At 37.5% G+C, this 25,098-nt stretch overlaps 1 long non-coding RNA gene across 1 annotated transcript in view; it reads right to left on the reverse strand.

The window, feature by feature from the left end:
• Positions 1 to 623: 623 nt before the first annotated feature.
• Positions 624 to 25,098, reverse strand: part of LOC307189361 — a 122,914-nt gene continuing 98,439 nt past the window's right edge. Inside the window, exon 5 of the long non-coding RNA XR_013829168.1 lies at positions 624 to 902. This is a non-coding gene — a long non-coding RNA (uncharacterized lncRNA). The remainder of the gene's footprint in view (positions 903 to 25,098) is intronic.

A 25,098-nucleotide genomic window follows, 5' to 3' on the forward strand; every position in this document is an offset into this window, starting at 1 on the left:
TACAATGCCTGGTATTTAGTAGGTGCTCAAAAAGTATCTAATATCGAAGAGTGAATGAAGGTAAATCGGGAAACTTTTCCATAATCAGCACATTTAACACAGAAGATACGGCAATGTTTGAAAGCATCACCATGCATCCTTGTGCTCTGAAACTAGCTTCAAGTAGAATTACTACTACTCATTCATGTATTTAATAAATATTTGATGAGGGCCTGCTTTATGCCAGGTGCCATTCTCAGTTCTGAGGATATAACAGTTGGCAAAAAACAGCCTCAGGGAGGTTCAATTCTAGTGGGTAAGGCAGACAAGATAAACACGCAAAATACTTAGACTGTTAAATGGTGGTAAGTGCTAAGGAGATCAAGCAGGCGAGGAGGCTAAAATGATTCATATACTTTCTGAGAACCAAAGGAGATAGTAGACAATAATAGAAGTGTTTAGAGAAGTATTAGTCAATGTTGAAAATCCTACACCATTTAAAAAGTTGCATTTTTCCTATGGTCTGGTTTTACTCGAAGCAAGTTTTAGATGTGTCACGCACGTACCTCTCACAAAGTCACCGTCTAAGTGGACCGGCTTCATGTTCACTGGGGACTCTCACTTCCACCCCACAGAGAGTGCCGTCCTTCCTACGGGCAGATGGTATGTACTCACCAGGCAGGTTCAGTAAGCAGGACTGCGCGGCATTCGGCATTCAAGGATCCCCACCGTCTCCAGTAATCCCTCGATGGTGGCGAGTACGAGAGACACAGCCTAGTGGCCCCATGGGCCACGTTCCACCACTCCAGCCACTCCTGTGGCATCTCACGCTCACAGAGTGAAGTTCCACATCAGTTTACCTCTGCAAGGGCATCATTTTGTTCCAGGACTCGTGCCTACTGATTGCAGTTTCCTTAGCCTCCCTTGAAAGAAATGATAAATGCTATAAGCAGAAAATCAATTGTGGGACCTCTGGCCTTATCATGTATCCCTTCCAGGCCACTCAATCCTCTTCCCAAGCTACTTGCTGGCTAAGTCCTCATCCCCTCACTTTCAGAATTCACCAAGATTCCTGTTCAAAGATTCTCTTGGGTCAATGAAAGTGAACAGAAGTGACATGTATCAGTTCCCAGAGGGAATGTCTAAGAGCTGTGTTCACCTGTTCTCTTCCCCTACTGCAGTAAGCCCTGGACATCGTGTCTTATGATGGAGGCATCGTAAGATTATGAAGCCTCCCCTCAGTCTAAGCCTCTAAGTAACTACAATAGCTTATCTATGGTCAGGAATCTATGAGCAAAAATGACCTTGTGTTTTAAGCCACCAAGATTTTAGGGTTGTTTGTTACCCGAGTGTGACAGTTTATCCTGAAAAAAGCCACCAGCAATCCTTTTGTGAGCACCTGGAAGTCTTTCCTTCCCGCTTAGGAAGGCTAGCACTAAGGAATTTTGTGTGTCTAAGGAGAGATCCTGACATTTTTAAAAGATGAGGGAATTATACTGATATATGAAAGAGTTGAAGTGCCTCGTATCTATTCTGGGGCTCTGATTACTAGAGAAGGTTACTTTGAGGGGCAGTATAGAAATATGCCTCTGAAATCTCCTCTGATACATCCCAAGAGAATTTATTTCAAGTTTCTCTAGAAAGTGGGAGCCTAACCTCAAAGTTTAATTTTAAAAATCCAGAAACCCTCTGAGTAATGGAGAAAATGAAAACAGAAGAATTTTACTGGAGCACTCTTTGTTGCTTCAGCAGTTATTAAAATGACGTGGAAGCAAGAACAATGACTGGGGGAACAGGAGGTCCCAAAGCAACAGGAAGAGTGACGGTGCCCACATGTGTGGCAGCGACATCTTATGAAGTGAGCTGCAGAAAGGCTGACAGCCGTTAACACCTTCTATGGTTGGAGCAGAGATTAACCCCAGAGCCTATAGCAGACCTATAGTTGCTCCAACAAGAGCTGATGAGCTATGTCAGGATCCTGCTTAAGGGGAAGGAGGTGGGAGGGCCTTGCCAGAAATTTCACCATCAAGGTTCAGACTCAAAATAGGCTTTTATTGTCATAGTGACTGCTACCTCGATTCTTGACAGTCTTCCCCTAGACTGGACTGGGAAATTAAGAATTCATGTAAAAGAGGATAAATGCTTATAGAATCATCTGGAAGGATCTGGAATCTGTTGCAATAATCAGGCACAAAAGTTTAAATGAAACAAGGCATTCCCCACATCTTAATGAACCTAGGGATACACTGGGTCTTTAACTCATAGCCTTTAATAACAACTACTTGGAAGCCAAACCCAACTCCCCCCAAACAGGAGATGTCAACAGCAGTAAAATGGCATAAAACTGGAAGCCACGGGATGCCACACCAAAACACACATTATAGTTTCAAGGACATCTTTATTTTCACAGTATTTTCTTTGAAGTTTATATAATAGTACATGGAAATTATCATCCAAATACCAAGCATACACTACAGACAGCTCTAGACTTCTCAACCCCCTCAGCCTGTAAGTTGCTTCGGGGTAGAAATGGGTGTAATGTCGAGAACAGTCATTCCAGGAATTGTCTGTGAGCTATGGCTCCCATCACAGCTCACAGGCAGCAGCTTGAATCTGCTTCAATTTAATCAGAAAAGATAGATGGAAGGGAGCCCACTTAGTTCATGGCTGCCAGCGCTCGCATCTCCCTCCCACAGACACGCACACAGGAAACCTGGCAGCTCCCTTCTCCCTTCGTGTCTCTCTCACTAGGCTAAGGAGGAGACAGATGCAGGAGGGAGGGGAAAGCAAAGGCTGCCAGAGCACTTGCCACATTCAAACTTGCCAGTACAGCCCACCCCCAGTGCCCAGTGTTCCTCCGGAGCTCTGGCCGGGCTCAAGACTGAGAAATGGGTCTGAGCACCCGAGCAAGGTGTCCCAAAGGACAGGCAGGCCCCAACAACAAGGGCTTTCTTTGAAGCAACAAATATAGGAGATGATTTTACCCTAATTAAATCCTCTTATCTCTGAAAGAGAGAATTGGGAGTTAGGCAACATTTTGCACTCAACACAGAAAATCTGCCCAAAAGAGTTCAGAGATAATCAATGAAGAGTTAGGCGAAGAGCGAGTGAGAGAAGCAAATGGGGAAAATAAATTTTAAACACTGATGAACTTTTCCAGTGTCCCCACTGGGAAGAATCCCATTGGGCGACTGTGACACATGCCCAGGCAGGCAGTTTTAATTGGCAAGACAACAGACAAACCTGGGATCATGGTCTACTTCCCTTACTAATAAATGTCCCAAATGCTCCCAGCACAAACTGTCAAAACAAATCCAGCTTTACTGGGACTTCTGTTGATAGGTGTTAACACTCCACTCAACCACACAAATTATGAGGCTGCTGTATCAACGTAACCTCCTCTCTCCCAACAATCAAAAATGGCAGGAAAAATCTAGAGCAGAATCCTTAACCTCAAGCACACACTCTAAACAGAGTGAAGAATACAGCCCCTCAAGTTAAGTGACATGAGGCAAGCTAGATGAGCAGTTCAAAGTTCTCACCTAGAGCTAGAGAACTGCCTTCTTTATTTATTTGTATGTTTCTTACATGGATGGACTATGCTTGATGTAATGGCTAATAAGCTATATGTGCTTTGTGCACTTACAGTTTACAAAATGGCAGAAGAGACAATAGTTATACGACAAGGTGATATGTCCTCTGATAATCAGTTCCTAGGGAAGCCTAAAACCATAAAGTCATAGCGGAATTATTCAATAGAGCCAAGAGTAGAAACAACCCAAACATCAATTGACAAATCAATAAACAAAGGATTCTATCCTTTGTTGATCCAGTCTATCCTTTGTGGTCTATCCATGCAAAGGAATATTATGCAGCCATAAAAAGGAGTGGAGCACTGATACATACTACGACATGGATGAACACTGAAAACATTATGCTAAAGAAGCCACATATTGTATTATTCAATTTATATATGATGTCCATAATAGGAAAATCCAGGGAGACCTAAAGAAAATTAGTGGCTACCAGGGGCTGGAGGATGGGCGGGACTGCTAATGGGTATAAGGTTTCTCTTTGGGATAAAAATCTTCTCAAATTAGATGATGAAGTACTGTACAACCTTGAAAATATACTGAAAACCACTGACCTGTATATTTTAAAATGGTGAATTTTATGGTATGTAACTTCTATCTCCATTTAAAGAAATAGTTGAAGGAGAAAAATCTTGAAGCCTGTAGCCTTCTGTGAAGAAAGACCAGCCTGATCTGTACAGAATCAATGTTCCTTGTGAGGGTGTGTGTGAAGAGTAGGAGGAAAAGCTTTGGCTTCAAGATAAGGACTGTTATTTTGCTTCTCATGGCCATGGCTACCTAACCTGAAAATCAGGGATCCTAGAATGGTGTTCTCAAGTTTAGAAACAACATGTACAAATCATCTGTGGTAAAGTTGATTTTCAACCAACAGTTGACTGAGAATATTACAAAATTTACGTAGAGAGGTTCACAACTAAGATGAGATTTCTCTGCTCCTCGAGGCTACCAAAATAGTGTCCAGAGATGTGGTATCCAGTGGCATGATTACTATCAAACCAAAATAAAAAAGCAGAACTGTGGTAGCAGGAATAAGTGCACAGATCATATTAAAGAAGGACTACTACCTCCTCACCATCACATGACAGCAATAAATTTTTTTTCCTAATTTATGAGTATCTGTGTGTCTTGGAAACTCCCTAACATTATACCATTGAGATTATCCTCCTACATTTTGGAGATTCTATGCTTTGGCAAATTAACTGAAAAGCAAAACTACAAGAACACTCTAAAGATGCTTCATATTGGAAAGACACTGATCAACTTCAATCAAGACCCCAGATGTATTTCAACTGATTAATAGATAATAGATTTTGCTTAAAAATATAGAACATGTAATTAGAAAAAAGATGTGTATACTTTACCAGTTATAGTTTCCTAATTTTTATGTTATACATAAAAACCCAAGCTGAGATGGTAACTTTGAGACCTCTTTGTAGCAAATATACTCATCACAGGACAGAGTACAATTCTAGGTGCACAGTGGGAGCATGGTAAATACTTATCACCATGAAAATGCATTACATAACAGACTAGCTTCTGGCCAAGAAACTGAAATGCATGTTACATGGATTGTTCTTTCCTACTAAGGAAGAGTCATCCAAAGCCCTCTATCTTCTGGCTCTTGCCTCTCTCTTTGACGTCATCTCTTCCACTTCACTACAAACTAGTCTACAACCACACTAAACACTCTTCCCACCAGTCTGTAATCAAAGTAATATTTGGAGTGCTCTAAATATGCCGTGTCGTTTCCTGCTTCTATGCCTCTAATGATGCTTTTTCCTTGCCTGCATCTCTCTCACCCCCATTTCTCTACCAGGTTAAATCTTACATGTCACCTAAGATTCAGCTCCAGTGTAATCTACTCCAGGAAGCCTCCTGATCTCACCAGCCCTGCCCCTCAGTGAGGCTGAGGGGCCCCTCATACACCCTTATCTAGTAACCCATCAGACTGTGTTACAGTTGTCAGCTTACTTATATGTCTCCCATCTTAGACTGTTAGTTCCTAGACTGTGGACCCATGGCTTTCATACTCTTAATACAGTATCAGGCATTGAATAAATGTTAACTGAGCTCATGAATAAATGAATGGATGAATAAATAAATCCATAGTTTAGTCCTTATTCAGCACTTCATTGCAACAAGTTTTATTACCAACTTCTGAAATTTCCTCAATTTTAAAAGTCAAATAATTACATTTGATGAGAAACACCATTAGCTTCATTTAAATAAAACTCAGCACTATTATATGTAATTTATAACAAAGTTAATCCAACTTATACATAATAATATAATTGTTATAGTGTCATAAGTTCACTGCGCATGAAGTCAGACAGCACAAACAAATATAAGTAATGTTGCTTTTATTTAAGCCAAGTAAATAATTCTTCCAATGCACTGAGGGAAAAGAGAAAAGAAACTGGGCAAAGAAGGAGGCTACTCTGCCTGATTCCTTAATCAGGAGCTGAAGTTGTTTCTGAAACAGGAGCATCCAATATCCTGCACTTTCAGGAGCTAAGGGCCACAAAAATGTCATTCTTAGCCATTTGCTGGTTCACCCATTAACCCTAACACTTGCCCAAAGGAAGAATGAGAAGACGCTGGTAATTGCTTTAAATGTCTCTCCCCAATCAATCAATCTCCTCAGTGGGCTTTCTTTTTGAAGCTCAAAGCCCGAGAGTGCCTGGGTAGCATTCAGTGGTTCAAGAGGGGACAGTGGAGTCATTCCAGCATCAGGAATTGGCTGCTTTGATCTATGCAGAAGGAAATTAACCTCTCAACTAGAGAAGTAGAATTCTCTAGAAAGCAGTTAAGCCATGGAAATCCTGTACTGAAAGAAGGCCTTAAACATCTGACTGCCCACGTAAGAAACCCAGGAATAATGAGAGAAAACAAAGGACCATTTTGCTCTGTCCTGATTGTCCCACCTTCCCTCCCAGATAAAGACTGCAATCGTATATTGGTTTTAATTCCACGTGTCATTCGTTTACTACAATCTCAAAAGTTAGTTATTACTATGGAGAATCTGCAGTGCAGTATGTGCTCAAGGTTATACTCCTAGTACCAGCTGCCTCCCAAGGAAGGAGTAAAAAGTCTTACTGGATGCCAGAGATTCATTTGGATCAAAAGAGGTTAAGAGAATGGAAGTTGGGGGGATATGTATAGTCAAAGCACAAGAATGGCTCACTCAGTTCTTGAAGGGCAAAAGAGAGAACCTTAAAAGTTGAGAGAGAAGGAGAGAAAGGAGGGAGAAAGCAAGAAAAAAACCTGAACACTTCCCCTCTGCATTAGGTTTCACAAAGGTGTCAACCCACAACTGTGTAGTTAGAACTCATCACTGGGAAAAAAAGCTAGTGTCACCTTCAGAAATATGTTGGTCGTTAGAAAGGAACCAAACCAATACATTTACTCTCTGTCCAGTAATACCTATATTTCAAATTAGGTATAGATCACTATCATTTTTCATACTTCAAGTTGATTTCAACAAGATTTCTTGTTGAAATATGAGTTTAATAATTATGATTTGATGTGAATGAAATTCTTTTCAACACATTCACTGTAATTTTTTTGCATTCTTTTTATTAACATGAGACAGTCATTCTATTTAGCTTGTTTAAATTATTTTTAAATTGGCTTTATTGCAGACTTAGTATTTGGGGTATAATGTGGACTCCCACACATCTTAATTCATTCAGGATCCAATTAAATTATTTTGATATTTTAAAATTCTTAGCTCCCACTCACTCATTTCTTCTCATCCCAACAGCTAATCTCTTATTTATAACTACTTTGTCAGAGAGGAAGTCAGGTCAATTAAATAAGGCACTGGAAATGTAGTCAAATGAATCTGTTCTGTTCCCAACTGACATTCCACTTTCTGTGAACTTGGACTCTTCACCAATCCATCTGTGTGTTCGTGTCCTCATTTGATAAAAAAAAGACTGGTTTCAGTGGTCTTATTATTCCCTTGGATCACTTGATACAAGTCTTATTAGACTGGAAACTCCTTGAGGGCCACAGTCATTCTTCAACACTGCATGCTTTATCCTCTCCATGTATACCACCTGATCCAATACTCTATAGAGGGCAGAATAGAGTTGACTAATTTGTTTGGTTTCCTTGGTTTGCTTTTTAAGACAAGTAAGTGTAGAGCTCTCTAGAGAGAGCTACTGATACAAGTTAGTCTTGCACAGTGCTTCTGACATAAATTGTGCTCAATTAGGCACAGATAACCATGACTGTTGTTTTACAAACAGCAACAACATGAGAAGTCGACTGAACTATAGTGAAGACTGACACACTGGTTAAGAGATGCTCCTGAAATATATGCTAGATTCTACATTCTCCTGTTGCAGCTTCACTCTTCACATTTGTATATTAAAGATTCCAAGAAAACTTGCATTTAAAAAGTCATGTTAAACTTTGTTTTACCACTAATTTTCTAAATTTATTGGACCACAAAAGCTTTTTTTACAAGGAATATAAGGAACATCCTAAGGAACAAACTTTGGGAAACCTTATCATAATGCAGATAGTTGAAGACTGACTATACCATTGACAATTTGTGCCTTTTCTGATAGCTTGGGAAGAGTAATGCACATATGAAATGGTTTTTTTCCCCTAAAAGAGTGAAATTTTATTTTATTTTGCAAAAGTAATAAAACTTTAAAAAATTGCAAATAAGGAAAAAAACTAAAAATCACACTTAAAAAATCATACTTAGCATTTTGATCTATATCCTGTGAGTATATCTACATGTGTATGTGTGTATAAATTCCTTAATCTGACAAAGGATAGAGAATTTCCACCAGAAATCTACAGCAGATATCATATATAAGGGTAAATCAATGAAGCATTCTCTTTTAAAAACAGGCATAAAATACATTCCCTGCTATTAATAGATACTATTGGAAACTGAACTGTTAGAAAAAGATACATAACAAAGTTTGGAAGAGGAAGAGACAAAACTATCATTGCTGATAGATGATGATTGTCTATTTATAAATATCAATAAACCAACTGGTGAATTATTTTAAAAATTAATTAAGCAAAGAGGCAATATTAAGATCAATATATAAAAATCCAAAACCCTGATGAGAATTGGAAAGTGTAGTAGAAAAAGGAACAGTAGAAACAAGAATTATGAAATATTTAGGAAAAATTAAGTAATATTCAAATAATCATGTAGAAAATGAAACTTTATGAAATAATATAAAATAAAACTTGATTACTAGAATATTTCATGTTTCTGGGTAGGAAGATTCAATACTGTAGAGCTGTCAAGTTTTCACAAATTAACCTTTAAATTCATGTAAATTACAGTCAATATCTCAATATGATTTTTCAGGTATAGTTGCATACATATTCTAAATTTAATATGAAAGATTAAATTTTTAAGAGTAGTCAAGAAATTTTTAATAAAGAATCAAAAGTGTAATATTTTCTTGCCAAACATCAAGACATAGTATGTAACTACTGTAATTAGAATATTGCTATTTGGGTTTTAAGTTAAAAATAACTAAGTTAAGAGAACAAAACCCAACCTATGAATATGTGGGAAAATATATTAAATATATATTCAAAAACCTTTAATATTATACAATTTAACATTTCAAACCAGTGGAGAATAAATATTCAATAAAATTATGGAAATAATTGGCTATATATACAAGGGTAAAGTCAAGATTTTCAACTTACAGAATTCATAAAAGCTAGTTTCAAATAGATTACAAACATACATGTGGAGAACACTACAAAATAAATAGTAAAGAATATCTTAATCCCTTCAGATGTGATAAGCCTTCTTAAACACAAAGAAAATCATGAAGGTAAAAGCTAACAAAATGGGCAATTTCAAAACTAAAATCTTCAAGAATGATGACATTACATATATACTAAAAATAAGTAATTTACCAGAAGAAATTTTTGCATCTGTATAACAGGAAAAGGACTAGTACTAATACTAATATACAAATAAACTCTAATAAAAATAAAACAAACTAATAGACTTACAGAGCAAAGAAAAAAACAGGTAATTCACAGAAGATGACATGCAAATAGCCAATACAGATTAAAAAAAAATAGATGCAACACAAAAATTAACTTGTTAGGACAAAATTCAGCACCCATTTATGATAAAAAAAGAAACTCTCCAGATAGTGGGCATAGAGGGAACCGACCTCAAATAAAGGCCATATATGACAAACCCACCACAAATATCATTCTCAATGGTGAAAAATGGAAAGCATTTCCTCCAGGATCAGGAACAAGACAAGGATGTCCACTCTCACCACTATTATTCAACAGAGTTTTGGAAGTCCTAGCCATGGCAATCAGAGAAGAAAAAGAAATAAAAGGAATCCAAATTGGAAAAGAAGTAAAACTGTCACTGTTTGCAGATGACATGATACTATACACAGATAATCCTGAACATGCCACCAGAAAACTACTAGAGCTCATCAATGAATTCAGGAAAGTTGCAGGATACAAAATTAATACTCAGAAATCTGTTGCATTCCTATACACTAACAATGAAAAATCAGAAAGAGAAAAATCCCATTTACCATTGCAACAACAACAAAAAATACCTAGGAATACACCTAACTCAGGAGGCAAAAGACCTGTACTCAGAAAACTGTAAGACACTGATGAAAGAAATCAAAGATGACACAAACAGATGGAGAGATATACAATATTCTTGGATCAGAAGAATCAATATTGTGAAAATGACTATACAACCCAAGGCAACCTACAGATTCAATGTAATACCTATCAAATACCAATGGCATTTTCCACGGAATTAGAACAAAAAATTTTACAATTTGTATGGAAACACAAAAGAGCCCAAATAGCCAAAGCAATCTAGAGGAAGAAAAACAGAGCTGGAGGAATCAGGCTCCCTGACTTCAGACTATACTAGAAAGCTACAATAATTAAAGCAGTATAGTACTGGCACAAGAACAGAAATATAGATCAATGGTACAGGATAGTTAGGCCAAGAGTTAAACGCATGCATCTATAGTCACCTAATCTATGACAAAGGAGGCAAGAATATACAGGGAGAAAAGGCAGTCTCTTCAATAAGTGGTGCTTGAAAACTGGACAGCTACATGTAAACAAATGAAATTAGAACACTGCCTGACACCATACACAAAAATAAACTCCAAATGGATTAAAGACCTAAATGTAAGGCCAGACACTGTAAAACTCTCAGAGGAAAACATAGGCAGAATACTCTTTGACATAAATTGCAGCAAGCTCTTTTTTGATCCACCTCCTAGAATAATGAAAATAAAACAAAAATAAACAAATGGGACCTAATTAAATTTAAAAGCTTTTGCACAGCAAAGGAAACCATAAACAAAAAGACAACCTCAGAATGGGAGAAAATATTTGCAAACAAAGCACCCAACAGGGGATTAATCTCCAAAATATACAAATAGCTCATGTAGCTCAACATCAAAAACAAACAAACAAAAACCCAATAAAAATATGGGCAGATCTAAATAGACATTTTTCCAAAGAAGACATACAGATGGCCAAAAAGCACATGAAAAGATGCTCAATATTGCTAATTATTAGAGAAATGCAAATCAAAACTACAATGAGATATCACCTCACACCAGTCAGAATGGCCATCATCAAAAAATCTACACACAATAAATGCTGGAGAGGGTGTGGAGAAAAGGGAACCCTCCTGCACTGTCGGTGGGAATGTAAATTGGTACAGCCACTATGGAGAACAGTAATGGAGGTTCCTTAAAAAAATAAAAATAGAACTACCATATGACCCAGCAATCCCACTCCTGGGCATATACCCAGAGAAAACCATAATTCGAAAAGATACATGCACCCCAATGTTCATTGCAGCGCTATTTACAATAGCCAGGACATGAAAGCAATCTAAATGTCCATCAACAGAGGAATGGATGAAGAAGATGTGGTACATATATACAATGGAAAATTACTCAGTCATAAAAAAAAAGAACAAAATAATGCCATTTGCAGCAACATGAATGGACCTAGAGATTGTCATAGTGAGTGAGGTAAGTCAGACACAGAAAGACAAATATTGTATGAAATTGCTTATATGTGGAATCTTAAAAATAAAAGTGTACAAATGAACTTATTTACCAAACAGAAGTAGAGTCATGGATGTAGAAAACAAACTCATGGCTACCAGGGGATAAGGTCAGGGGGAGGAGGAATAAATTGGAAGATTGGGACTGATGTATACACACTACTATATATAAAATAGACAACTAATAAGAACCTGCTGTATAGCACAGGGAACTCTACTCAATACTCTGTAATGGCCTATATGGGAAATAAATCTAAAAATAAAAGAGTGGGGGGCTTCCCTGGTGGCGCAGTGGTTGAGAGTCCGCCTGCCGATGCAGGGGACACGGGTTCATGCCCCGGTCCGGGAAGATCCCACATGCCGCGGGGTGGCCAGGCCCGTGAGCCATGGCTGCTGAGCCTGCGCGTCCAGAGCCTATGATCCGCAACGGGAGAGGCCACAACAGTGACAGGCCCGCATACCGCAAAAAAAAACAAAAAAAAAAAACAACAAAAAAACAAAATAAATGAGTGGGTATATGTATATATATAACTGATTCACTTTGCTGTACATCTGAAATTAACGCAACATTGTAAATCAACTGTACTCTAACCAAAAAACTTTTTAAAGTTTAAAAAAAATTAAGAAAATAGGAATTTGGCTTTGGATTCAAAATTTTCCAGTCCAAACTCTGCCAGGTGAAAAACAATAGCTAACTCAGTTTATACTCCCCAGTATATATGTTCAACGTTCACTGCAACTCAATTGTTCACCAGGAAAGGCCCAGCTGATGACTTGGGGTGTCTCTGTATCATAGTGAAGTTGCAGCTTTATAAAGTGAGAACTCTCATTTTAGATTCTTACCAGGGAAAGTAAAAATAAAATAATCTTTTTCAATTAAAAAAATTAGGGCTTCGCTGGTGGCACAGTGGTTGAGGGTCTGCCTGCCGATGCAGGGGACACGGGTTCGTGCCCCGGTCCGGGAAGATCCCACATGTCGCGGAGCGGCTAGGCCCGTGAGCCATGGCCGCTGAGCCTGCGCGTCCGGAGACTGTGCTCCGCAATGGGAGAGGCCACAACAGTGAGAGGTCCGAATAACACACACACACACATACAAAATTAACTTGTTAGATAAAACACAGTAATATGGATTCCAGTCAATGTTGAAAAGGAATACTATGTGTTTCTAATACAATTCCTGTGAAATGTTGCACAGGAATACTATGAAGAACTGTATACCAAAAAATTAAGTAACTTAGATGAAATGGAAAAATTTCTAGAAAGAACAAACTGCAGAAACTGAGTAAGCTTTTGCACAGCAAAGGAAAACCATAAACAAAATGAAAAGACAACCTATGGACTGAGAGAAAATATTTGCCAATGACAATGGCTTAATTTCCAAAATATACAAACAGCTCATACAGCTCAGTATCAAAAAAACAAAGAGCCCGATTGAAAAATGGGCAGAAGAGCTAAACAGACATTTCTGCAAAGAAGACATACAGGTGGCCTATAGGTAGGTACATGAAAGAGATGCTCAACATCACTAATTATTAGAGAAATGCAAATCAAAACTACAATGAGGTATCACCTCACACCAGTAAGAAAGGCCATCATCGAAAAGCCTACAAACAATAAATGCTGGAGAGGGTGTGGAGAAAAGGGAACTCCCCTACACTGTTGGTGGGGATGTAAATTGGTACAGCCACTATGGAGAACAGTATAGAGTTTCCTTAGAAAACTAAAACTAGAGTTGCCATATGCCAGCAGTCCCCATTCTTGGGCATATATCTGGAAAAGACAAAAACTCTAATATGAAAAGATACATGCACCCCAATGTTCACAGTGGCACTATTTACAACAGCCAAGAAATGGAAGCAACCTAAGTGCTCATCAACAGATGAATGGATAAAGAAGATGTGGTACATATATACAATGTATTATTACTCACCATAAAAAAAAACGAAATAATGCCATTTGCAGCAACATGGATGGACCTAGAGATTACCATACTAAGTGAAGTAAATCAGAGAAAGACAAATATCATATGGTATCACTTATATGTGGAATCTAAAATATGACACAAATTAACTTATTTACAAAACAGAAATAGATTCACTGATGTAGAAAACAAACTTATGGTTACCAAAGGGGAAAGGCAGGGAGAGGAATGAATTAGGAGTTTGATATTAACAGATACACACTACTATATATAAAATAGATAAACAAGGACCTACTGTGTAGCACAGGGACTATATTCAATATCTTGTAATAACCTATGATGGAAAAGAACCTGAAAAATATATATATATAACTGAATCACTTTGCTATACCCCTGAAACTAATACAACATTGTAAAGCAACTATACTTCAATTAAAAAAAAAAGAGCCATTGTTCTGATGATATCATGATCCTCTGGACTAAATTATGTCCAAAGCTAGTGTACTTCTGGGCTTTTCTGTTAGGTGAGGTAATGCATTTTCTTGATTAAAAAAAAGAAATTAAAAAATTTGAGCATGCTTCTAACAAGTAAAGCCCAGGCCCAGATGGCTTCACTGGTGAATTCTATCAAATGTTGGAAGAATTAATGCCAATTCTTCACAAACATTTTCAAAATATAGAAAATGAGAGAATACATTTCCAGCCATTCTATGAGGTCAGTATTACCCCATTTCAAATCAGAGAAAGACATCACAAGATAAGAGATATTGGTCTATAGTTTTCTTAGGAATTAGTTGCAAAAATCCTCAACAAAACACTAGCAAACTGAATCTAGTACTATATATATAAAGGATTATAAACCATGATCAAGTGGCACTAATCTCAGGAATGCAAGATAGCTTTAACGTCCAAAAAATCAATGTAATATAACATATCAAGATAATAAAGGACAGTACCCATATAATCATCTCAATATACGACAAAAAAATACTGGGCAAAACCCAAATCCTTTTCATAATAAAAACACTCAGAGTATAAGTAGAAGAGAATTTCCTTAATGTGATAAAGGGTAGCTACAAAAAAAATCCAGAAACAACATACTTAATAATGAATGACTGCATGATTTTCCCCTAAGAAAAGACAAGGATGTTTGGTCTCACCACTTTCCTTCAAATATTTTAGTTAAGAATATTAGGCAAGGAAATGAAAAGGAAAAAAAAACATTCAGATTGGAAAGGAAGTAGCAAAGTTATCATTTGCAGATAATATGATTTGGTATATAGAAATTCTAAGTCTCTATGTCACTAAAAATCTTTCAGAACTAATGCATTCAGCCAATTTTTTAAAAAGTCAATATACAAAAATCAGTTATATTTCTAGATACTTGCAATAAAAATCTGAAAATGAAATTGGGAAGACTATTCCATTTACAATAGGATCAAAAATAATAAAGTACTCAGGAATAAATTTAACAAAACAAGTGCAAAACTTATATTCTGAAAACTAAAAAAAAGTTGTTGAAAGAAATTAAACAACTCTGAAATTAAAGAGTTTAATTACAGAAATTAAATTATCTCTGTATAGAGATTAAAGACATCCCAGTTTCATGGAGCAGAAGACTTAATATTTTTAAGATGACTCATTCCTCAGATCTTTTGATCTGTAGAGTTAACACAATCCCTATCCCAATCCCAGCTGACTCCTTTGCAGAAATTTGTAAATTGAACCTAAAATTCACATGGATGAATCATCCAAAACAATCTTGAAGAAAAAAAACAAAGCTGGGAATAAGAAAGGGAAGATGGCAGCACAGGAAGATCCTGAACTTGCCTCCTCCCACGGACACACCAAATCTACAGCTACGCATGGATCATTTTCCTCTGAAAAAGATCTGAAAACTAGATGAACTGCTCTCCACAAAGCATAAAAAGACCACATTGGAATGGGTAGGAGAGACATAGACTTGGGTGTCAATTTTTATGACTTTGGATTAGGTAATTGTTTCTTAGACATGCTACTAAATGCACATAGGTAAATTGCACTTAATCAAAATTAAAAACTTCGTGGGACAGAGAACGCTATGAAGAAAGTGAAAAGACAACCTACTACCCACAGAATGGAAAAATATTTGCGAATCATGTATATGATAAGGGACTTGTAGCTGGAATGTATAAAGAACTCTTAAAACTCAACAGTAAGGAGACAAAGTTTAAAATGAGCAAAGGTCAGAATAGGCATTTCTCAAAAAGATATACACATGACCAATAAGCAACTGAAAATATGGTTAACTTCATTAGTCACCATATTAATACAAATAAAAACCACAATGAGATACTACTTCTCATCCACTAGGATGACTATAATCAAAATGACAGATAATAACTGGTGTTTGTGAGGATCCAAAAAAGTGTAGCCCTCATTGGAATACAGTCTGGCAGTTCCTAAAAAGTTTAAATGCAGTTACTGTATGACCTAGGGGTTCCACTCTTAGGTACAAAGCCAAGAGAAATGGAGACATGTTCACATAAAAACTTGTACGTGAATGTTCCTAACAACCAAAAGATGGAAACATCCCAAATGTCCATTAACAGATGAATGGATGAACAGAATGTGGTATATCCATGCAATGAAGTGTCATTCATCCATAAAACAGAATGAACTATATTGATTTATGTCACAACATGGAAGAATCTGGAAAACATTATGCAAGTGAAAGAAGCCAGACATGAAAAGTCACGTATCATATGATTCCATTTACATGAAGTGTCCAGACAGGCAAATCTACAGAAACGGAAAGTGAATTAATGATTGCCTACAGTTTTCAGAGTTGGAAATAGGGGGTACTGGGATTTCTCCTTGAGATAAAATAGTCTAAAGATGATTGCAGTGATGGTTTCACAACTCTGAATATACCAAAACCCATTGGATTGTACAGTTTAAAGGAGAAAATTGCATGGTATATAAATTGTAGCTCAATAAAGCTGTTTAAGAAAAGGATAAGACTGCACAATAAACCACATCTCCCACTACATGTATTTTCTTAGGTGCAACTAGTTATAAAGCAATTTTCTACTATACTTCCTTTATGATTTGTTGAACATATGTGTTTTTTTGTTTATATAATCTGAGTTCTTTATACATTTGATTACAAAAAAAATTAGAATAAATAACAAAATCTATTACTGGAAGATAATATTACTCTTCTGTTCCATAGAGATTATTCTGGGGAAAAAATTGGTCAAGAACAATAGAAATAGGCTGAAATTAGGATATGTTACTGCTTCCAAAGACAAAGAAGTCACCATCTGTAACACACAACTTTATTTAGCAATAAAGAACTTGTTCCTAAGAGGAAAATACCTCTTGAGCTAAACCAAATAGGCCCCTCCACTAGGAGAGGGGATTTGGCCTCCCACTTGACTCGTGAGAAGTGGATTTCACAAGTCTACATGCAACCCAGAATTGAGCCACATTATCTACTCACAATAAAATTGTGGGCCTTAAGTACCCCATTTTATTCCTTCATCTTGCCTGCCAGAGCTTCTATTGATGAACCATATAATAGAGGAAAATGTGGATGACCTATGGTTGCTTCCTTGTCAAAAGAAAAGAAAAGAAAGAAAAAAAGAAAGGGTCTCCAATTATATACATTAGCCTTAATTTTGGCCTTTGGATGATCAGATAATGTTTCTGCCCATGAAATGAATTCTTGTGGCAAGCCCATGCTTTTCAATGTCAAAAATAAAAGCTTCCAATTAACTGTCAAAAGCTTTTCCAGAATCTGGAGACAGGAGTAAATTGGAGTCTTTTATATTGGTAGCTTTTGACATTATATTAAACAATCTCCTAGGGTTGTCATAGTCCATTCTCCTTTGTATATATCCCCATTGGTTTGTGTTTATCAATTGTTTTATTAAGCAATCTATCTTTTAGCTCAGTTTCTACATTTCTTATGTTGGAGTGAAATCAAGGGACACTTCTGCTACTGTGTAATAATCTTCACATCCTGTTTTCAGGAGAATAGGGCCTTGGATATCTCTTAGAGTGTATGAAGACTTTTGCATCTTCTTCCCTTACAAAGTCACTCCTGCATGGGTTTATGTACAGCTGTCTCAGCAGTGGTAACCGTAGGGGTGCGTGTAGACAACTAATCGGATATTGTAGGTTGCTGTAATCTGTTCCACAAGGAAAGGTAAATATCAGAGCTACTGATCTCTGCTTATGTACTTCTCTTTGAGTAAGATTTTCTCTTTAAAATAGAAAATGCTGCATGGAAACATTTTCCATTTCTCAGTATCTACTCTCGACGATTTTCTTTGTTTTACATTTTGAAAAGGTAATCAAGTCACATAAATGAGCTAAGGATTTTTTATTTGCTCTTAACTCTAAAACTTTAAGTTGGAAGCAGAGAAGCTTCTTTTTTATTCCTTCATATGTTAATATCTGGGGCTATTTTCTCATTTGATTTCTGTTTTTTGTTCCTCTTTCATAAGAATGTCTGCATTTACCAAATTTAACTTGTGTTCCTTTTGGATTCATAAAAGCATATTTTTCTTTAATCAAACTCTGTTCCTTCTGGGAAGCTAAATATCATTCTAGGCTGAGCATATTCTGAATTAAAAAAGTGAAATCATTTGTATTTATTTTTCAAAATACCTAGCCCAGTTTAGAAATTCTTTACTTTATTGGATTTGTTCATTTGAATTTTTTTTATTATTAGGGTAATTCAAATATGCAGATGGCCAACCGTATAGACTGAGACAAGCTGGAGCAACTGTACCTGGATGAGAGAGGGGTGATTCATTTGGAGCAGATGAGTAAAGAAAAGCCATGTGATGGCATAAATTTCTTGATGCCGTTCCTACCAGTCTCCAAGCACTTTTTGGCTGAGACAGATTTATAATTTTTTTTTAACCTGTCCTCAACCTTGTACGGCCAAAACAAACCCTTTAGGTGTATTTTTGTTATTTATTTATTTTAACATCTTTATTGGAGTATAATTGCTTTACAATGGTGTGTTAGTTTCTGCTGTAAAGAAAAGTGAATCAGCTATACGTATACAGATATCCCCATATCTCCTCCCTCTTGCGTCTCCCTCCCACCCTCCCTATCCCACCCCTCTAGGTGGTCACAAAGCAATGAGCTGATCTCCCTGTGCTATGTGGCTGCTTCCCACTAGCTATCTATTTTACATTTGGTAGTGTATATATGTCAGTGCTACTCTCTCACTTCATCCCAGCTTACCCTTCCCCCTCCCTGTGTCCTCAAGTCCATTCTCTACGCCTGCATCTTTATTCCTGTCTTGCCCGTAGGTTCTTCAGAAATTTTTTGTTTTTAGATTCCATATATACATGTTAGCATACAGTATTTGTTTTTCTCTTTCTGACTTACTTCACTCTGTATGACAGACTCTAGGGCCATCCACCTCACTACAAATAATTCAATTTCATTTCTTTTTATGGCTGAGTAATATTCCATTGTATATATGTGCCACATCTTTATCCATTCATCTGTCGATGGACACTTAGGTTGCTTCCATGTCCTGGCTATTGTAAATAGAGCTGCAATGAACATTGTGGTACATGACTCTTTTTGAATTATGGTTTTCTCAGGGTATATGCCCAGTAGTGGGATTGCTGGGTCATATGGTAGTTCTATTTTTAGTTTTTTAAAGAACCTCCATACTGTTCTCCATAGTGGCTGTATCAATTTACATTCCCACCAACAGTGCAAGAGGGTTCCCTTTTCTCCCTTTAGGTGTATTAACCAGTTATTTACACCAAGTTACCAAGTCCTGTGGTGACCAGGGTAGACGAGGTCATGTGCAAACTGAGGTGCTTGTCTGTAGCAAAAGTAGTTATAGGTACAAAGGCAGAGAAAAGTCCTAAGTACGTATCAGAATAATGTATCTGAAACCTGAGAAGAATGGAAATTGTTCAGGAACTGAATGCAAAACAGGTTAGAATTAGCAGATTAGACAAGAGGACATGAAAAAGTTGAGGTGACACCTGTATTTGCACTGGGCTCTGGTTGCCACCTTCTCAGTGGAAATGTGAGGGTTTAAAGGGACTCGGCAGGATCAGCCTCCACCATCACCTGGACTTCTCCTCAGTCCTGACAATCAGGGGAGCCCTCTCAGGGGCAGCTTGGCTCCAAAGGGTGATGCAATGCTAGGTATTGTGGCTTACCCTCTGCCCCATCTTGCTTAAACAAAAAAAGAAAGCAAGCATTTTCATGCACTTTCAGAGCCAATGTTCAAAGGTACTAACCCCTAACTCCAGGTTCCACTCCTTAGTCATTTGCATGTTGATGTCCGTGAGATATTGCTCCTAAATTCTGCATTTTAAATTCTTTGAGTTTAATTTTGTTCCCTTGCCCTGGAATTTTTCTTTACGCTGACATTCTTAATAGAGACTATGTCACTGATGGTCTATTCAGTCTTCTATAACCCTCTCTCCACCCTTTCCTAGCCATCTGAGATTCAACCTCCTTTCTCCTCTAAAAGTAAAATGAAAGTGTTGATTATGGGGATGGGAAAAGTTGAAATGACTTAATATCTCTAATTATAGCTCCCCCTCAGGCCCCTTGGATGGAAATATGCAACATTTTTCTCTAGCATTTTAGGTTTTGTTTCAGAAGGCTAGTTCATTTCCTACCAGCCTGTATTCCTACATTATTCTTAACCCTAAAGTGCATGAAATCAGATGGGAACAAGAATCCCATCTTTCTACTTTTTATATAAGGCAGCCCTTTGGGAAAACCTTCATACTTAATAATTTTAGTTATGCCAGAATGCTCTAGATGCCTTTACATTGGATGAGGTTGTTGAAAAAGAAGATGATTTAACAGCTAACGTTTATTGGATACTTACTAAATGAGTCAAACACTGCTAAGTTCTGTATTCCATGGATTATCTCATTTAAGCCCAACACCCACTATTATCCTAATTTTATACATGAGGAAACTAGGGTTCACAGAAATTAACCTGCCCAAGAGAATGAGGTAGCCAAAATTCAGGGACAAAAAACTGTGTAATGTATAATTAAGGGAATTAAAAAGGAATATTAAAAGTAATGTCCTTTCATAGGCATTGTTTCTACTACTCAGTAATAATGGTTAAGTTGCATAATGTGCTCAAGGTCCTCATGTTAGTAAACTGGTAGCCTGGAAGACTCTCTGTATAGACATAGGGTATGCCCCTTGATTTAAGGATGTCACTATACTGGGTCATGGCATTGGCAGGCTTCCTTTTGGATGCAGTAAATGAATGAGATCTAGAGGGCTTCTGGCAGCAGGAAGAAATTCAGAGAATAGAAATTCTTTTCTGCAAGGCCCATTTCCATCCCTGAATGCTCCATGTCCTGGATGTGGATCATACACTCTAAGGAATTGTAGCTGCAGTCAGGAGCACTGACCTAGTTCAATGCTTTAAGATTGGAGGTCTTGCTGAAAGAGTGCATGTGACTGAGCTGCCATTACTTGATCAATCAAGAGGCGAGTTCATGTATGGCCTTCAGCACAGGGTATAGCAGAGGAAGCCCATAATATTTGTTCTTAATACCACTATCATTAAGATCACCATGGAACAGTGGTTAAGAGTATAGACTCTGGAGCCAGACTGCCTTGGGTTTTAATCTAGTATGTACTACTTATTATAAAGTGTATTCTTGGGAAAATTATTTTACATTTCTCTGCCTCTATTTATCTGAAATATAGAGGTAATGACAGCACCAATTTTGTCAGATTTCTCTGAGAAGTAAACTAATACTTATGCTGGGCACCTGTAGGCACTCCATAAACATTAGCTAGTATCATTATGACAATCATCACTATCATCTGTGCCAGGATCTAGAGGTGACAGGAAGTCACTGGGTGGGGATACACTGAGTTCCAGCAGCAAGGATGGATATCTATGTAAGCAAACCCAGCCAAAGCCCATGCTTAGACTATGACACAAGGGGCTCAACACCTCATCTCCTTTTCCTTTGTTCCCATCCTACAGCAGACCCTCATTACTCCTGACCTGTGCTATTGCAAAATCCCCCAGACTGGTCTCCCCAAGTCAAACTCTTCCTTCTCAAATCAGTCATTGATATTACTTAGAATAAAGCAGAAAGCTTGATCTGCTATCTTATATCCTTCCTAAAGCCTGACACCTGTTGTACTAGATCACACATTGTGGAGATACTGAGTGAATGTTTCTTGAGACCACTGTGTGATTCCACTTCACAGGATGGGAAATAGTGCCAGTAATTAAAAAAAAGGGGGGTGGATACTAGCAATAGTAATAGTGGTGGCATATTAGTAGCGGTAGAGTCCACTGACACTTTGCTTTACTGGTTCCAAAGTACTTTCACATGCTCTAGAGGGTAGGCAACGCACATGACAGCCCCATTTTAAAGGGAAAGAAACTAAAGATTGATTACAGAGGTAACATGACTTGGCCAAGGTGAGATGTCATTACATAGTGAATACTGGGTCCCAAAGCCCCTGGGCTAGTTTTACATTGTCTCTTTTCAGTAACTATAAAGTAGGGCCGTCTTACGTTTCCTAATGAATTATGTCCAGTGTGATTAGAATGTTAATGTTATCAGAGATTGACTGAGTACTTTCTAAGTGTCAAGAACTGTGTTGAGCATTCTACATGGATTATATAATTCAATTCTCTCAACAGCCAGATTTGCTTCTTTTTCAAATGAAGAAATGTGAGATTTGCAGGTATTAAGTCACCGGCCCGGGTAACTGGGCTATAGCAAGTCAACAGAGAAAGCTGCCAGCACCTGTGCTCTCAATTACAGCTCCTCCTGCCTCCTCATTCCATGGTTTCTTTGTATTTCTCACTGAGCCTCAAGCTGGTAACCTGAGGTCACCCTAGAGGATGATTTGAGCTTTTCCCCACATCAGGTGTATCTGACACAAGAATTAGGTAATAACTTAGAAATGCACCTAAATTATGCTTTGTAGTTTTAAAATCGGCTTAACCAAATTCATCTTTTCCATACTCAGATATTCATTTCTGTTTTTTCAGCTGAGAATTCCCTAACTAAAAATATTAACTTCACTCCAAAAGGCATTTTGTAAGGAGTGATTTTGTTTTGTAAAGCTTTTTGTAAAGCTTTTGATTCCTAATTCTTATTTGGGGTTTGATATCAGAGCTACCATCTAGGGGTGACTGATATGTAAGCCAGTGATTTTGTCACAACAGCTACCTACTGCAACTGAACGAGGAACAGGGCACCACAGGAGGACAGAGAGAGAAATGACTTACTCTTCCTACAGGGGATGGGTGAGGGGGGCCATAAGGAAGTGAGGCTTCACCAAAGAGAACACATTTTAGCAGGACCATGGTATATGAACCATTCCTCAGGAGGAAAAGAAGGAAAAGCCATTCTAGGCCCAGGATAGAACATGTGTAAATGCTAAGACTGTAAAAAGGGTGTTGAGTTGAGAGGCCTGCAAGTATATAGGTGGATTGTAGGTGCTTTTGTGTAATGGCAGGTGAATCTGGAAGTAGAAATGAGTCAGATTTGAAGGAACTTTTGTGCCATGTTGAGGAGCTTGAAACTCACCCTGTAAGTGAGGGGGAGCTACTGAAGGGTATTAAGCAGGAAAGTGACAATTCAGTTTGATTGTTGAATGATCATTCTATGCTATAAATACAAAGATTGGACTTGGGATGGCCTAGAACTTAGGGCAAACAGGTCTACGAGGAGGTTATTGCACACAGGTCCCCATTAAAGCAACTGTCACATAGATGTTTTGAGCTCTCATAAGTAAAATTATCATCCACTGTTTCCCTTTCTGCTTTGACTACCAAGAAGTTCAAAGCCACATTTAATCTTCATTCACAGTAACTGTATTAGCCCTTTGAATCAGCCTATTTTGGTATACCTCCATTTCATGGTGTATTAATTTTCTATTGCTGCTATAACAGCTTACAACCTATTTAGAAGCTTAAAACAACATAAATTTATCTCACAGTTTCCATGTATCAGAAGTCTTCACAGTCTCAATGGGCTAAAATCAAGGTATTGCAGGGTTATGTTCCTCATTAGAGACTCTGGGGAATAAGCTACTTCCAAACTCTCAGAAATTTTTTGCTGTCAGCCAGGGGCTGTTCTCAACTTCTAGAACTTACCTGCATTCCTTGACTTGCAGTCGCCTTCCTCCATCTTCAAAGCCATCAACAGCTTCTCTGACCTCCCCTTCTGCCGCTTCTCTCTAACTGATCCTTCTACCCTCCTCCTCCGGTTTTAAGGGCTCACATGATCACATTGGGCCCACCTGGACAACCCAGGATCATCTCCCTATTTAAAGGTCACCTGATTAGAAACCTTAACTCCAGCCTCAGCATACTTAGTGTTTAATTAAATACCAGGTGATGGGAATCTTGGAGGGCCCATCATTAGAATTTGGCCCACCAAACATGGTTTTAACTTTCAGTTTCCATTTTAACAGTTTTAGTGACAGGCACCATGAATCCTTTTTAGAAAGAAATATATTTTTATTCTCCTTTATTATGTTTACTGTTTTGGACATAAAAGTAAATATTGTTACTGTAGAAAATTTGGAAAATGAAAATGGGAAAAAACAATTATAACCAGTTGTAATCACTCACATAGAGCTATGATTAGTATTTATATTTTTCTTTCAGTCATTTTCTCTGCATATATTCATAGAAGTTGAAGTTCAAACTGTATATGCATTATTATAATCTACTTCTTAAATTAATGTCAGGTTGAGAGCAATTTCTGGTATTTAATATTTATATAATTGCCACACAATATTACAGTGCATGAATGTACTGTACTTTACCCTATTTAAAACTGCATGGGATGTTGCAAATTTTTCATTATAAATAACATTGAATTACACATTTTTACATCATTGGCATTTTGGATTTCTTTCTGGATATATACCTAGGTGTTGAGTTGGGGTATTATGTCAGTTTTTTAAAAATATATTTCTTATATTCTAAAATGTATTTGCAAACTAGTAAGTTTTTAAAATATGAAGTCAGAAGAAGCATCTGGTTATGACTACAAGTGTCTTTCATTTAGAACTCTGTTGCAAATATGCAAAAATATTTCTGCAGAGTTGTATTTTCCCAGAGTATGGTTCCCAATTCTGAATACATTGTAGCCTACTATAATAAACCTCAATATACAAAAATCAGTAAAGGGTGTGGTAGTCATTAGTGCTGCTCATCAAATATTTCCTGCTCTCTTTACAGGCATATCGTAAGAATGTACTTCTCTGCTTCCTTGGAGTTTGATGCAGCTGTGCTATTTGCTTTGGCCAAGGAAATGTAACTGAATGTGTGTGTGCCGCCAGTCAGTGAAAGCACAGGGGCCAGTATGTGATTAGTCATGCATTCTCTCCCTCTGCCTTCGAGACTGGCAATGTTTCAGAGTGTGGTTACTCTACCAGCTTAGATTCTGGAGTTAAAATGAAGCAGAGCAGATCCCCCAGGATAGACAGAGTGTGAATGAGAAATGAACCTTTCTTTTTTAAGTCACTTAAGATTT

The sequence above is a fragment of the Stenella coeruleoalba genome (genome assembly GCF_951394435.1).
Source record: "Stenella coeruleoalba genome assembly, chromosome: 7".
In the NCBI taxonomy this organism is placed as follows: domain Eukaryota; kingdom Metazoa; phylum Chordata; class Mammalia; order Artiodactyla; family Delphinidae; genus Stenella; species Stenella coeruleoalba.